The sequence below is a fragment of the Camelus bactrianus genome, chromosome 4, assembly GCF_048773025.1.
Source record: "Camelus bactrianus isolate YW-2024 breed Bactrian camel chromosome 4, ASM4877302v1, whole genome shotgun sequence".
NCBI classification, from domain to species: Eukaryota; Metazoa; Chordata; class Mammalia; order Artiodactyla; family Camelidae; genus Camelus; species Camelus bactrianus.
Window position 1 is genome coordinate 45198298 of NC_133542.1, and position 15050 is coordinate 45213347.

General features: G+C 34.6%; 1 pseudogene; it reads right to left on the bottom strand.

Annotated features, from left to right (window-relative positions):
• The window catches only part of LOC123616264 (ras and EF-hand domain-containing protein-like), a 218416-nt pseudogene that overhangs the window by 111172 nt on the left and 92194 nt on the right, over positions 1–15050 (bottom strand).

Below are 15050 nucleotides of genomic sequence, written 5' to 3' on the forward strand. Positions count from 1 at the left end.
GGCCACAAACTTGGGGCTCTTTGGTTGAATCCACCAGTGTTTAGATGAAATGTTTACGGAAATCTGTTTGAACACCTTCAGGTAGGGCAAGCTTTTTCCTGTTCAACCTCAGTACCAACCACCCTTATGTCCACTGATTCACGTATTAATGTTAATTTCATGGTCCCTGTTGACACTATGATATGCCACCAAAACTCCAAGATTTCTGAATCTCTTAAGAAGTTCTTGCCTGATGAGAGTGGTCCCACAGTCCCCAAATTCTTCAGCTAAAAACCTCCGAAGAGGCTATTTGAACCTTCCTCCAGCATCCAGTCCACCAATGAACAGGTGTGGTGAGCCAACGATCTGTGCTCATCCCTAAGCTGGACAGTGTCAAAGGTACAAAAACATTTGAGTTGTTTTGTGTTTTTGTAACCTGCCTGTTCTCAAGACACTTAAAAATCTAGTTTTAAAGACAAGATTGATTCACAATCAAGAATCCACCTTATTAAAAATTGAATCCAGAACCAGCCTTACTAGAAGCTGGGAAAGAGAGGTGTAGGGAGTTATTTAATGGGTACAAAGTTTCTGTATGAAATGATGAAAAAGTTCTGAAAATGGATAGTGGTGATGGTTGCACAACACTGTGAACGTACTTAATGTCACTGATATGGACACTTAAAACTGGTTAAAATAGTAAAGTTTATGTTGAGTATATCTTACCACAACTTAAAAAACAAAAGGCAAAAAAACACACCAATCATTAGCATGAGGTTTTTTTTTTTACCATCTATGAGGAATAATATTCAGAAAATGATTTTGCAAAGAAATGGATTAATAAATGTTTTTCTTAAATGTCCTTTTTTAATAAAACAAAATAAAAACAAAACAGATCCTTACATTTAAAATAACTGAAGAGTCTCACGCTGATGATGGGATGAATTTGAGCCATTTCAACATCCTTCCTGAACTTTTAAGTTCCATAATACAGGAATGAGAAGACTTTTCCAACTAAAGAGCACTGAATGACAGGTTAACAATAATCAAGTAAAAAGCAGCTTGCATCAGCTTTTTAGCAGCAGGTCAAGATACCTAAAAAGTGGCTTGAATCTTTTATTACTGTTATTATTCCTACCCAACCAGCTCCTGCTTCCTGTAGCTGCTGCTGCAACAGTTCTCAGGCTCCTACTAGCCTGACCTCTTGCCCCAGACAAAATCATCAAATTTGGCAAACTAGGCACCAGCTTCAACCAGAATACTATTTCCTTACAGGTAATCCACAGCCACTGTCATCCCACTAAGCCATAAAAAACCATCTGCTGCAAACTCCACTACAGCAATTTCCCAAGCCCTTGCTCCTCTGTCTCAGAGCTGGAGTTAAGAGTCAAAGACAATCTTACACCTTTGTGCAGAGTAGGCTTTTAGTACAGGCTTATTTATTGATTTGGTACCCACTGACGGAGGGTACTTGTGTGGATAGGACAGTGGGATCAGCATCTTCTTAAACAAGGTCACCTTCACATAATGAACACATAGTCATTTTAATGATATGGGCATGGACCTTCACATTTGCCCTTCCTGCCTCATGGTTTACAGTGAACAGCAAACAAGGGAGATGAAGGACATCAAAGGCCTCCGTGGACTCTGGAGGACTACACAAAAGGATAAAAGATTCAGATTCATCTGTTTTCAGAAAACTTGCTAAAGCCGGACCCTGCTTCCATGATAATGCTACAGCACTGCAACTGTTGTAATAGTAGAATTTCTTCCGATAATTGTTCACAGTTACCAATTCATATGTACCATGAGTCGTATCATAACCCTATAAAGAAAAATCCTGTGAGGATTTTGTCCTTTGGAGGGACAATATTACAGCAGTGGCCTCACAAAGGAGTTTTGCTGTGTCTCATTCTCAGGAAACACTAGTGAATACCCTAAGATGTCTCAGGTGCTGGGGACACAGCGGTACAGCTGCTGTCATTCAGAAGTAACGTTTTTATACACGAGCATTTTTATTAAGGTCCGAGAGTTGGACAGGGAGTTGGGCAGGAAGCCCAGGCTAGTGTCAGGCAGCAAGACCACCAGTGCTCACCCAGCAGGTCACTACACGATGCAGAACTGTAGCAAGCAGCCAGAGGCGCTAGAGGGCAGCACATGCCCACCCAATGAGTCTCGAGGACTTAGCAACAGGAACGTCAAAGGGCCATCTGTTCCAGTGGCTCTCAATCCTGGCCTTACATCAGAATCATCAGGAGGATTGTAAAAATACAGATTTCCTGGCCTCACCCCAGGCTTGATGAATCAGAATCTCCAGGGGCAGGGTCTTGCAATCCATATATTAAATAAATGTCAAAAATAATTTTCAAGCAATAGAGCACTGGGATCTGGGTGTGTGTTTGGGAACAAGTGGCCTCCAAAGAGCAACAGTTCTTTCCCTCAAACCCCATTTGTATTGAGATATAACTGGCATATAACTGTATTAGTTTAAGGTGAACAACATAATAATCTAATGTATGTAGATATTGTGAAATGATTACCACAATAAGTTTCGTTAACATCTATCACCTCACATAGTCATAATTTTTTTCTTGTAAAAAGAACTTTTAAGATCTACTCTCTTGGTGGGGAGGGTGCAGCTCACTGGTAGAGTGCCTGCCTAGCATGCACAAGGTCCTGGGTTCAATCCCCAGTACCTCCATCAAAAAATAAATAAATAAACCTAATTACCTCCCTCTAAACAAAGAATAAATAAATAAAATGAACAGTTAAGTTGTGGAAAGAAAACAGTGGCTAAAAAAGAACTACTCTCTTAGCAGCTTTCAAGTATACAATATTGTTAACTATAGTCACATGCTATATAGAACTTACTAACCTTATAACTGAAATTTTGTCCCTTTTGACCACCTTCACCAATTTCCCCCATCCCCACCCTCTGCCACTGGCAACCAGCGATCTGTTCTCTGTATGCATTTGTATTTTTTTCCATTTTCCATGTATAAGTGAGACCACATAGTATTTGTCTTTCTCTATTTCACTTAGCATAATGCTGTCAAGGTCCATCCATGTTGCAAATGGCACTATTTCCTTCTCTTTAAAGGCTGAAAAATATCCCATATCATCTTCTATATCCATTCATCTGTCAATGGATGCTTAGGTTGTTTCCATGTTTTGGCTATTATAAATAATGCTGCAGTGAACATCGGTGTATAGGTATCTCTTGGAGACAATGATTTCATTTCCTTCAGATAAATACCCAGAAATGGGATTGCTGGATCATACAGGAGTTCTATTTTTAACTTTTTGAGGAGCCTCCATACTGTTTTCCATAGTGGCTGCATCAATTTACATCCCCAACAGGGCACAAGGGCTCCCTTTTGCCCGTATCCTCATGAGCATTTGTTACCTCTTGTCTTTTTGATGAAAGCCATTCCAACAGGCTTGAGCTGCTGTCTCATCGTGGGTTTGATTTGCGTTCTCCAGTGATTGGTGATGTTGAGCACCTTTCATATACCTGTTAGTCATTTGTATATTTGTATGTCTTCTTTGGAAAAATACCTATTCAGGTCATCTGCCCATTTTTCAATTGAGTTGTTTGGTTTTGCTATTTAGTTATATGAGTTCTTTAAATACTTTTGGATATTAACACCTTATCAGATATATGATTTACAAATACTTTTCTCTCGTTGCCTTTTCATCTTGTTAATGGTTTCCTTTGCTATGCAGAAGCTTTGTACTTTTATATAGTCCTTCTTGTTTATTTTTGCTTTTGTTTCCTTTGCTTCAGGTATCAAATGCAAAAAATTCATTACCACGATTGATATCAAGAAGCTTACCCACTATGTTTTCTTCTAGGATTTTCATGGTTTCAGGTCTTACATTCAAGTCTTTAATCCATTTTGAGTTGATTTTTGTATTTCGTGTAAGATAGGGTTCCAGTTTCCTTTTGCATGTCATTGTCCAGTTTTCCCAATACCATTTATTAAAGAGACTATTCTTTCCCTATTGTATATTCTTGGCTCCTCCATCATAAATTAATTGATCGTATATGCATGGGTTTATGTCTGCACTTTTTATTCTGTTCCATTGATCTATGTGTGTCTGTTTTTATCCCAGAGCAATTGTTCTTATATTCTAATAGAACTTGGTGAGACTCTGATGAAACTATGCCCCTTTTCTTACACTCAAAATTTGATAAAGTTTCAGGATTTATGAACTTCATTTATGGACACTCTGTGGATCCCAAGGAGACTGGTTAAGAAACTTGGCTGTGGTTTGTGTCAAGCCAAAGACCATAGTTCAGAGTTGGGGGTCTCCAACAACGTCAGAGTCCTCCATACTCTGAGAAGTTATAGGAAAATAAGGGAAAACAAGAGATGATAAAAATTACCAATATTATGAATGATAGAAGTGATTCAATATGAATTCTACAGATATTAAAAGGATAATAAATTAGTATATGAAAAATTTAATGTCTACAAATTGACAACTCAGATAAAATAGACAAATTCTTTGAAAGACACACGCTATCAAAATCTACTCAATAAGAAATAGATAACCTGAATAGACTTATATATATTTAAAGAGGATTTGTGGTTACAATTTTACCACAAATAACTCTTGTCACAAAGAAAACTCCAAGCCCATATTTCTTCATTGGTGAATTCTACCAAGTATTTAAGGAAGAAATAATAGAAATTATATACAAATTCTTCCAAAAATGTGAAGAGAAGGGAATACTTTTCAATTCATTGACGCCAAATCGCCTTGATATCAAATCCAAAGACATTATTATAAGAATAGAAAACTACAGATCAATATTTTTCGTGAACATGTGTCAAAATTCTTATCAATATTTTAGCAAATTGAATCCAACAATATATAAAATGTATAATACGTCATGACCAGGGGACTTGATCCCAGGAATGCAGGGTTGGTTTAAAACTCAAAAATTGATCACTGACATTCTCCATGTTAACAAACTAAAAACGAAAAACCACATGATTAGCTCAATCAATGCAGAAAAAGTATCTGACAAAATCCAACATCCATTCCTCATAAAAACTGTTAGCAAGCTTTAAACAGAAGCAAAATTCCAGAGACTGATAAAGAGCATCTACAAAAATATATATATAGCTAATGGTGAAAGATTGAATGCTTTCCACTTCAAGATCAGGAACAAGACAAAGAGGCTTGCTCTCAATAATTCTTTTCAACATTGCACTGGAGGTTCTTGCCAGTTTCATAAGGAAAGACAGAAAATAAAATCATCCGTACTGAAAAGGAAGACATGAAACTGCCCCAATTTGCAAATAGCATGATTGTTTATTTAGAAAATGTTATGGAATCTATTTTAAAAGCTACTAGAACTAATAAGCGAGTTAAGCAAGGCTGACAGATACAAGATCAATGTACAAAACTCAACTGGATTTTTATGTACTTGCAACAATCAGAAATTGAAAAAATTTTAAATACCAAAAAATCTAATAAATTTAGGAATAAGTCAATCAGAAGATGTAAGAGACATACACTTTAAACTACAAAATACTTCTGAGACAATTTAGAGAGCCCATAAACAGAGAGAGATGCTTCTTTCATGGGTCAGAAGGCTTAATATTGTTAAGATGTCATTTCTCCCCAAATTAATCTACAAATTCAATGCCATCCTGGTGGGCTCTTTTGTGGAAACTGATAATCTGACTCCAAAATTTATATAGTAGTACAGAGGCCCTTGATTAGAAAATCAACTTTGATAAAGAATACAGTTTAGAAGGTGTGACTGTTAATTTTATGTGTTAACTTGACTAGGACATGGTGTGCCCGAAATAATTGGTTAAATGTTATTCTGGGTATGTTTATGAGAGTGTTTCTGGTAAGATTAACATTTGAATTGGTAGACTGAGTAAAGCAGATTGCCCTCCCCATTATGGGCGAGCCTCATCCAATCTGTTCGAGGCCTGAATAGAAATAAAAGGTGAGGTGAGGGTGAATTTGCTCTCTTCCAGATCACTTTTGAGCTGGGAAATCAGTCTTCTCCTGCACTGAGACTGGAACAACACCACCTGCTCTCCTGGGTCTCCAGCTTGTAGACAGCAGGTTGTGGGACTTCTCAGCCCTCATTATCACAAGAGGCAATTTCTTATAGTCTCTTTTATATATATCCATGATTAGTTCTTTTTTCTGGAGAACCTTGACTAATACAGAAGGCTAACACTACCTGATTTGAAGACTTCTTTTATTATAAAGCTATAGTAATCAACACAATGTGGTACTGGCATAAATAAACATTGATAAATAAATCAGTGGAACAGAACAGAGGCCATAAATATACCCATACATATGTGGACAAGTGATTTTTGATAAAGGTACAAAAGCAACTCAGTGGGGAAAGAACAGTTTTTTCAACAAATGATTTTGGAACAATTGATATCAATATGCAAAAGTAATTCATTTCAGTCCATTACTCTGAACACAAAGAAACATTAATTTTAAATCGATTAGGGACACAACAATATGAATGTACTTAATACCATTGAACTGTACACTTAAAATGATTAAAATGATAAGTTTTGTGTTATGCATATTTTACCATAATTAAAAGAAGGCATTTGATGGTGGAAAAAGTCTTTACAAATATACATGATTTGTGGCTATTCTTGTGCTAAGACTTACTTGCACAGTATAGCAGAATAAGAGACAGTATTTACAATTCATTTTTAATATTATCTTCATTGTTTTTTTAGAATCTACACAGTTTTTCGTTAGGAAATACAGGATATACTCTTTTAAAAAATCAAGATTAAATATATGAATGAAGGGGTCTCTGCAAATGTCACTTAGAATTGAAACATTTAGTTTAGTTCCAATTTTTTATAGAATTATTCATATAATGCCATTTGCATTTGCTGAGATGTTGTATTAACAGAGGTAAATTAGCATTTTGTCAGAATAGAAAATTCAATTGGATGCAGCCCTTCAAATAAGTGTTTGCAAAAAAAATTTTTTTAAAGAATTAAAGAACTAAAATAAAACCTAAATCTATTAAATCATCCAGAAGAAAATATATGAGAAACTCTTTGTAACCTCGGGTTAGGCAAAGATTTCTCAGATATTACATCGAACATATGATCTATAAAAGAGTAAGTTGACAAATTGGTCTTCATCAAAACTAAAAGCTTCACAATCAACATTTTAAAAACTCTAATGAATTAATGGTTCTAGTCATTAATCATCAAACACTACTGACAGCATAAGCAGGTAACCAAATATTATGTGTTTTCTAAAGGAAGTTCACAACACCACTTATGAAGTGTTCTTGCCTAAAACAATGGAACTTAAATTTGATCAAAACTCTGAATCTAACTACCAATTAAGAGGAAATATAGAGGACAAAGAAACATGCTAAACCGTAGGGATACAATCACCAGAATCAAGACTATAGTAAATTGATCTAATTTCTTCAACCAAAAAATTATAAGGAAAAAAAGTGAGAGCAATGAGGCACAATCTATGTACTGAAAGAGGCTTAAGGGACATTTCAATAAATTGCCATTTATGGAATTGTATTTGTATTCTAATTCCAACAAGTAAACTGAAAAATAAAAATAACACTTATGAGTCAACGAAGGGAATTTAAACACTGATTGGATATTTGATGATATTGAGAAAGTACTGCATAATAAAAAAGAATATGAAAACAAATGTATGTATGCATATGTCTGACTAAAACATTATGTTGTATGTCAGAAACTGACACATTGTAAACTGACTTTACTTCAACTAAAAAAAAAAAATTATTGTAAACGTCTAGGTTTGATAATGGTAGTGCAGTAGTTTTCTAAGTTTGTGTGTTTTTAGATACAAACTGAAATAACTGCCTGATGTCTGGGGTTTACTTCAAAATAATGAGATTGGAATAGTGTGAGGGTACAGAAGAAACAACTCATATCCCCCATAAATGTTAACTGTTGAAGTGGGGTGATAGACACATGAAGGAATGTCATTCTTTCAACAATTGTAAATATATTTGAAATTTTTCTTAATAAAAGATAATTAAAAACAGAATCTTCCAAAATAAAATGTCTTAAAATAACTTACTAACAACTGAAAACTGTCACAAGGAGATATGTAAATAAATAAACATAAACACAAGTAAAAATGCTTTTGAATTTATATACTTATAAAGCTTTTCTATTGAAATGACTAGTTTATTCATGTCTTACAAACAGCATATGTTATGTTACTCTGATTACAAAAATGAACTTTTATTCTTATTAAAAATGCATTATTCTATTAAACATTAATGAAAGTTACCCATTCAACCAACAAAAATAATTACATTTCCATCTGCCTTTAATAATTCATCTAAGAGAAACTTCTGCAAAAATGAAATTTCAGTCGTGTTGTCAAAAATGTTTCAGGATCTACATCGTTTTTTCCCATTTAAAGAAATGCTTCTAAATGTTCTGACATATAATTCCTATTTATGACAGATTTCAGTTAAGAAAAGGAAAAGTGCTCTCAAGGGAGGATGGTGAACAGAGGTGACAGCAAAAGAGCCATAAAATTTAAAGCAACTCTCTGTGGATGACATATGAAAAGCCCTCCCACAGCAGGTGAGTTTGGCCATCTCCAGCAATGACCTAACTTAGACAGTGATCTATAAATGGAGGATAAGAATTCAGGAACACAAGGAAGAACGGGGAATTAACCCTGAGAAAAATTACTATGTGCCAGGCCTTTTACACCCATCACCTCAATCAGTCCTTATCTATCAACCATAACCAGGTATCCTTATTCCATGTTATATATGAGGAAACTGAATCACCTACAAATAAAGTAAGTAGCATGATGTCACACAGCAACTTAATGATGGATAAGTTTGTTTCTAAGCCTTGAAACCTCCATTTCAATCAAGTTGAGAGGATATACACACATTGTATGATTATAAGATGTCTGAAATTGCAGAGTACTTGCATGCCCAGTTGTTTTTTAAAAGAAGGGCCATAGTAATAAAAGGAATCTAAAATATAAGCCAAAGAGCAAGGCTGGGTCCAAAGGTGTCCAGCGTCATCCAGGTACATACCTACTTCTTCTCATCAGGAAGGTCCCCCAGGGGCAGCAGGCATCAGGCTGTCACAGTCCAGAGACATTAGCATCTGAGATTGTCCCATTCACACTCTTGGCTTGATTACAGACTCATCAAGCATGTAACTTTCAATGTAAACAGACCTATATAAAGAGAATGCCATAACTAGCAGATGGGAGTATGCCAGGTCTCTTAGGATTATATTTCTTAGTATAAATTAGTAAATTAGCATGATGATTTATGCCTCAGACTCTTTTCAGTTGGTAATTCAGTACAATACAGTTGGTTTCCTAAAGAAACTAATTGGCTCGGAGAACCTTGACAAGATGGAGTCTTTCTACCTATAAAGCTGAGGAACACAGACTCCAAGTTTTCCCTCCTTTCTGTTTCTCCTAGTTGGTCTCCACCCTCCTAACCAGCTTGCAGAGGCAGGGAGGGCAATTCTAAACACCAGGCTCCTGCCATGACCACAATCTCCAGCCTCCTCATAGAGGAGAATAGTACCTCTATTTTTTAATCTAAGCTGTTTTCCTCTTGTGTGCCTCAGTTTTCTCCCATTAGTTTAGAGTAGTATCTATTAAAGGCTACTTATTGAATAAAGCACTTGGTTAGGGAGAGACAAATGTTATCTAGAAGTGAATGCTGGTAACTTAAAAGTAGGAACTAACAGTGAGTTATACAAAAATACTCAGTGTACTTGGTACAGATAAACTGCTATATAAATCTCCTGTAAAAAAGAGAGAGATTATTTTTGGTTGAAGAGAGCTGGGAAAGCTTTATGTAGAAAATGGCATTTAAACTGGTGCTCAAAGCAGAGAAAGGATTTTAACATGTGGAACTGGAAGAGAGAGTGATCCACATGCAGAAGTCAGCATGCATAAAGCTGCTGGTGCTTCTGTGTAAAGGTATGCAGAAATAACAGGAGGATTCTTGAAATACTTATTTTACTCTGGGTACATTTTATTTTGTATATATTCAATCTAAGTGAGTGAGGTTTAGATTTCATTATGTCTTCATATGGAAACTGAGGTTGTGGATATCTCCTTGAGGGTATATTTTTTGTATCACATGGATATGCACTGTGGAGATGGGTCTCCTGAATCTGACCATATGTGTTTCCAGGTATAAACATCTGCGTGGGTGCACTTCTCCACAGATTTTTTGGTCTTTGTGGGTGTGCGCACATGCAGTCCTGAGGGAATGAGAAGGAGAGAGAGAAAGGATTAGAGGTGAGGAGGAGAAGAATGAAGGGAATGGGAGTGAGAAGCTGTTGAGGTAAACCTCTGTCTGAAGCCAAATGTGAACTTCCCACACATCGTTAGTATTTTAAGTATTTGACAATTGGTTGTCCCACTGACCTCAGAAGTTCTTTTTCTAATAATAAAACATTTATTGGTAAAAGGCTAGTGTTTCAAAATGCTATCTTTTATCCGTCACATTCTATGTCTTTTCTCTTCACTTGTCCTTCCTTTCATCCAATTTAACCCTCTTTCTGGATTTTTTTTTTTCTTTTGGTGTCTTCTTTTCTTTTCCTCCCATTTCTTTATTAGAATTTTGTCTTTCTGTAACAAAGTTTTTCCTTTGTCTTCTAACTTTTGGAGCTAATACCATAACCTACCCATAATGCAGAAAACAAATTTTTTAAGTTGGGAGAGGTGGTACTTCTTGTTGTAAAGATATTTTAGGCCCAATCTTGGGCTTTTCTCTTCACTGCCACTGTCAATTCAACAAATTTTAATTGGGTGCTTTGGTGTACTGTTCCAGTTACTGAAGAAACAGGAAAAAATGCCTAGCATAGTCACCTGATTATATTAATGATCATCTTTAACTAAAGTAATCAGCTTTTCTTTTCTCCAGACATAGGAGAAAATTAGAAGACAGAAAAGCAAGAGTGATTTAGCTAGTTTTTTCATGGGCATTACATATTATCTTAAGAAAATTGAGGTAGCAAATAATTATCCAGTGAATTTGCATACTTTTCACATTTTTTAATATAGTGCTATTCTAAGAAATAGGGGTAAATCAAAATTATGTTTAGTGAGCAGTACTTTTGCATCTGTTTCTTAGAAATAATTCAGGTATCCAAAGATGCTTTATTAATTAACTTAATCACTTGTTTAATGACTAAGCTCTCAAGGTTAGTTAAGGATCTAGAAATATAATTTTAGCTAATATATCCTTATGAGTTCTAGAATTGTAACGATTTCGTAATAATTTCGGACATAATGACTTGAAATTGCCCAAATTTAATGAAAATCATAAATTTAAAAATTCAAAATGCTCAAAAATTAAAAAGAAAACAATTGCAAGACACACCATAACCAAGCTTCATAAAACCAAAAATAAAGAAATCTTGAAAACAACAAAAGAAAAATACAATGTTACAGTTAAAATCACTGTGGATTTCTCATCAAAAACCTATAGTCCAGAAAACAGTGTAACATCTTTAAAATGTTAAAAATCCACAATGTTATGGCCAGCTAAAAAGTCCTTCAAAAATGAAGATGAACTAACATGCACAAGGTTCACAGGAGCATTATTTTATAATTGCCAAGATATGGAAGGAACCTAAGTGTCCATCAACAGATGAATGGATACAGAAGATGTGGTATATATATATACATATATATATATGTGTGTGTGTATATATATATACACACACACACAAACACACACACACACATATACAACGGAACACTGCTCAGCCATAAAAAAGAATAAAATAATGCCATTTGCAGCAAAATGGATGGACCTGGAGAATGTCATTCTAAGTGAAGTAAGCCAAAAAGAGAAAGAAAAGTACCATATGATAACACTTATATGCGGAATCTAAAAAAAAAAAGACACAAATGAAGTTTTCTACAAAACAGAAACAGACTCACAGCATAGAGAATAAACTTATGGTTACCAGGCGGTAAAGGGGGTAGGATGGGATAAATTGGGAAATCAAAATTGCATCTCTTGGGGAGTAATGGAAATGTTAGCTTGATTGTGGTGGTGATTCCATAGGTGTATACATCTATCAAAATTCATCAAATTGTACATCTGAAATATGTGTAGTCTACTGTACAGTAATTATACCACAATAAAAGTGGTTAAACAACAAAAAAATAATAAATGTTTTTGGCCTCTGCTGGGACAAAAACAAGAAGAATGAAATTTTGCCATTTGCAAAATGGATGGATTTGGAGAGTATTTATGCTAAGTGAAATAAATCAGACAGAAAAAGATAAATACTGTATGATGTTACTTACATGGGAATATAAAAAATAAACTAGTGAATGTAACAAAAAGGAAACAGACTCACCGATATAGAGAACAAACTAGTGGTTACCAGTGGGGAGAGGGAAGGGAGCAGGGAAAAGATAGGGATAGGGGATTAATAGGTAAAAACTATCATGTACAAACTAAATAAGCTACAAGTATATATTGTATAACACCGGGAATATAGCCAATATTTTACAATAACTATAAATGGAGTATAACTCTAAAAAAATTGTAAATCGCTGTTGTACACCTGTAACTTATACAACATTGTACATCGATTACACCTCAATTAAAAAATAGGCGAAAAAAGATGAACTAAAAATACTCTCATTTGATAGATAACTAAGAAAATTTGTTACCAGAAGACCTGCACTAAAAGAAATGCTAAAGGAAGTTCTTTGGGCTGAAGGGACATGATCCCAGAAGGAAACATGGAACTTCAGGAATTAAGGAAGAATAGCAGAAAGGGTAAACATCAGGATAAATAGACTATTTTTCTACTCTTAAGAACTTTTAAATATGTATGAATGTTGAAAGCAACAATTATAACATTGCATTTATATATGTAATACATGAGACACTTATAAAAGGAGATGATAAAGAGAACTTTGTGGTTCTAAGTCTTCTGTGTTTCACTTGAAATGATAAAATATTAAATCTAAATAGACTGTGAGAGCTAGGTATGTATATTATAATCACTGGAGCAACCACTAAAAAATGATGCAAAGCTATATGGACAAAAGCCAATATATAAGTTAAAATGAAATATTAATAAATACACAAAAATTCCAAAAGAAGACAGTAAGAGAGAAAGAGGAATAAGAAACAGAGAAGACAAACAGGAAAATAATATAATGTACAACTAAATCCAAATGGTCCATTAAAACACAGAAATTCTCACATTCAATTTTTAAAAAACCAAACTATATAACAATATGCTGCTTTCAAGAAACCTTCTTTAAAGATAGATAGATAGATAGATAGATAGATAGATAGATGATAGATAGATAGATAATGCAAATGCTAATCAGAAAAAAGCTGGATTGGCTATTTCAATGTCAGAAAAACCAGACTTCAGAACAAGGAAAATTACCAGCAGTAAAGAGGAAATTTATATAGTGATGGGTGGAGCAACTACCCAAGAAGATATAACAATTTTAAATGTATATGCTCCTAAGAACAGAGGTCCAGAATACATGAAGCAAAAACTGATTTAAAAAAAAAGAGAGAGATAGAGACAAATTCTCAAGTACACCTGGACACTTCAACACCCCTCTCTCTGTAATAGTTAGACAAAAAATTAGCAAGGATATAGAAGACCTGAACAATACTATCAACCAACTTGATCACATTGACATTTATAGAGCATTCCACCCAACAAGAGCAGAATACACATTCATTTCAAGTGCAACATGGAATATTCATTAAGACAGACCATATTCTGGGCCATAAAACAAACCTCAACAATTTTTTTAAAAAATTGAAATTGTACAAAGTATATTGTCTGATCATAACAGAATTAAACTACAGGCCATAACTTAATGACTAGGCATTTTTCTGGAAAATCCCCCAATATTTGGAAATTACAAAATGCCAATGAAAAAACCGCTGATGAAAAAAAAAATGCTGATGAACAAAATCATAGAAGACCTGAATAAACAAAGAGATACATTAAGTACAAAGACTGGAAAAATTAATTTAGTTAATGTTTCAATGTTCTCCAAATTGGTCTGCTTATTTCCAGCAGGATTTCTTGCAGGTTTATATGGAAAGGCAAAGAAAGCAGAATGCCCAAAACAACTGAAGAAAAGAAGAGTAAAGTGGAGGACTCATGTTACCCAATTTCAAGGCTTACAACAATAATCAACACAGTGTGGTACTGGAGAAGAGAGAGACACAAAACTCAATGGAACACAATAGAGCAGGGGTTGCCAACTGAAGCCTGTGGGTCAAATCTGACCCACTGCCTATTTTTGTAAGTAAAGTTTTTTGGAACATGAGTCATGCTCATTTGTTTACATATTGTCTATGGCTACTTTTATGCTACAAAAGCTAAGTTGAGTAGTTGGTACAGAGACCATGTGACCTACAAAATCTAAACTATTTAATATTTGGCCCTTTAAAGAAAATAAAAGAGTTAACTCCTGAAATAAAGAGTCCAGAAACAGACTCAACACATAAATGGCCAAGAGATTTTTGATTGAAGTGAAAAGTCAAATCAATGGAGAAATGATAATCTTTTTAATAAATGGAGCCAGAATAATTCAGCATCCATTTGCATGCACCTCCAAAAAAAGAATCTTGACTTCCTGAATCTTGACTTACATCCCACACACTCCAAATTAACTCAAGATTGGTCAGAGATCTAAATGCAAAGTATAAAACTACAACTCAGAAGAAAACACAAGAAAATCTTTATGACTTTGAGCTAGGTAGAGTTTTTGGATATACCATTCAAGCAAGATGTATAAAAGAACACACTGATAAACTGTACTTCATCAACATTCTAAGCTTCTGCTCTTTGAGAAATATTGTTAAGAGAATGAAAAGACAAGCCACAAATTGGGAGAAAATATTTCCAAATCAGATATTTGATAAAGGACTTGTACCCAAAATACATTAAAAAAAAAAACTCTCAGAACTTTTTTACACTCCCTCCAAGAAGCCAGCAATTAGTAGATTTGACAATTGTCTTTTCTGCACTTAAGTCAGCAACAGA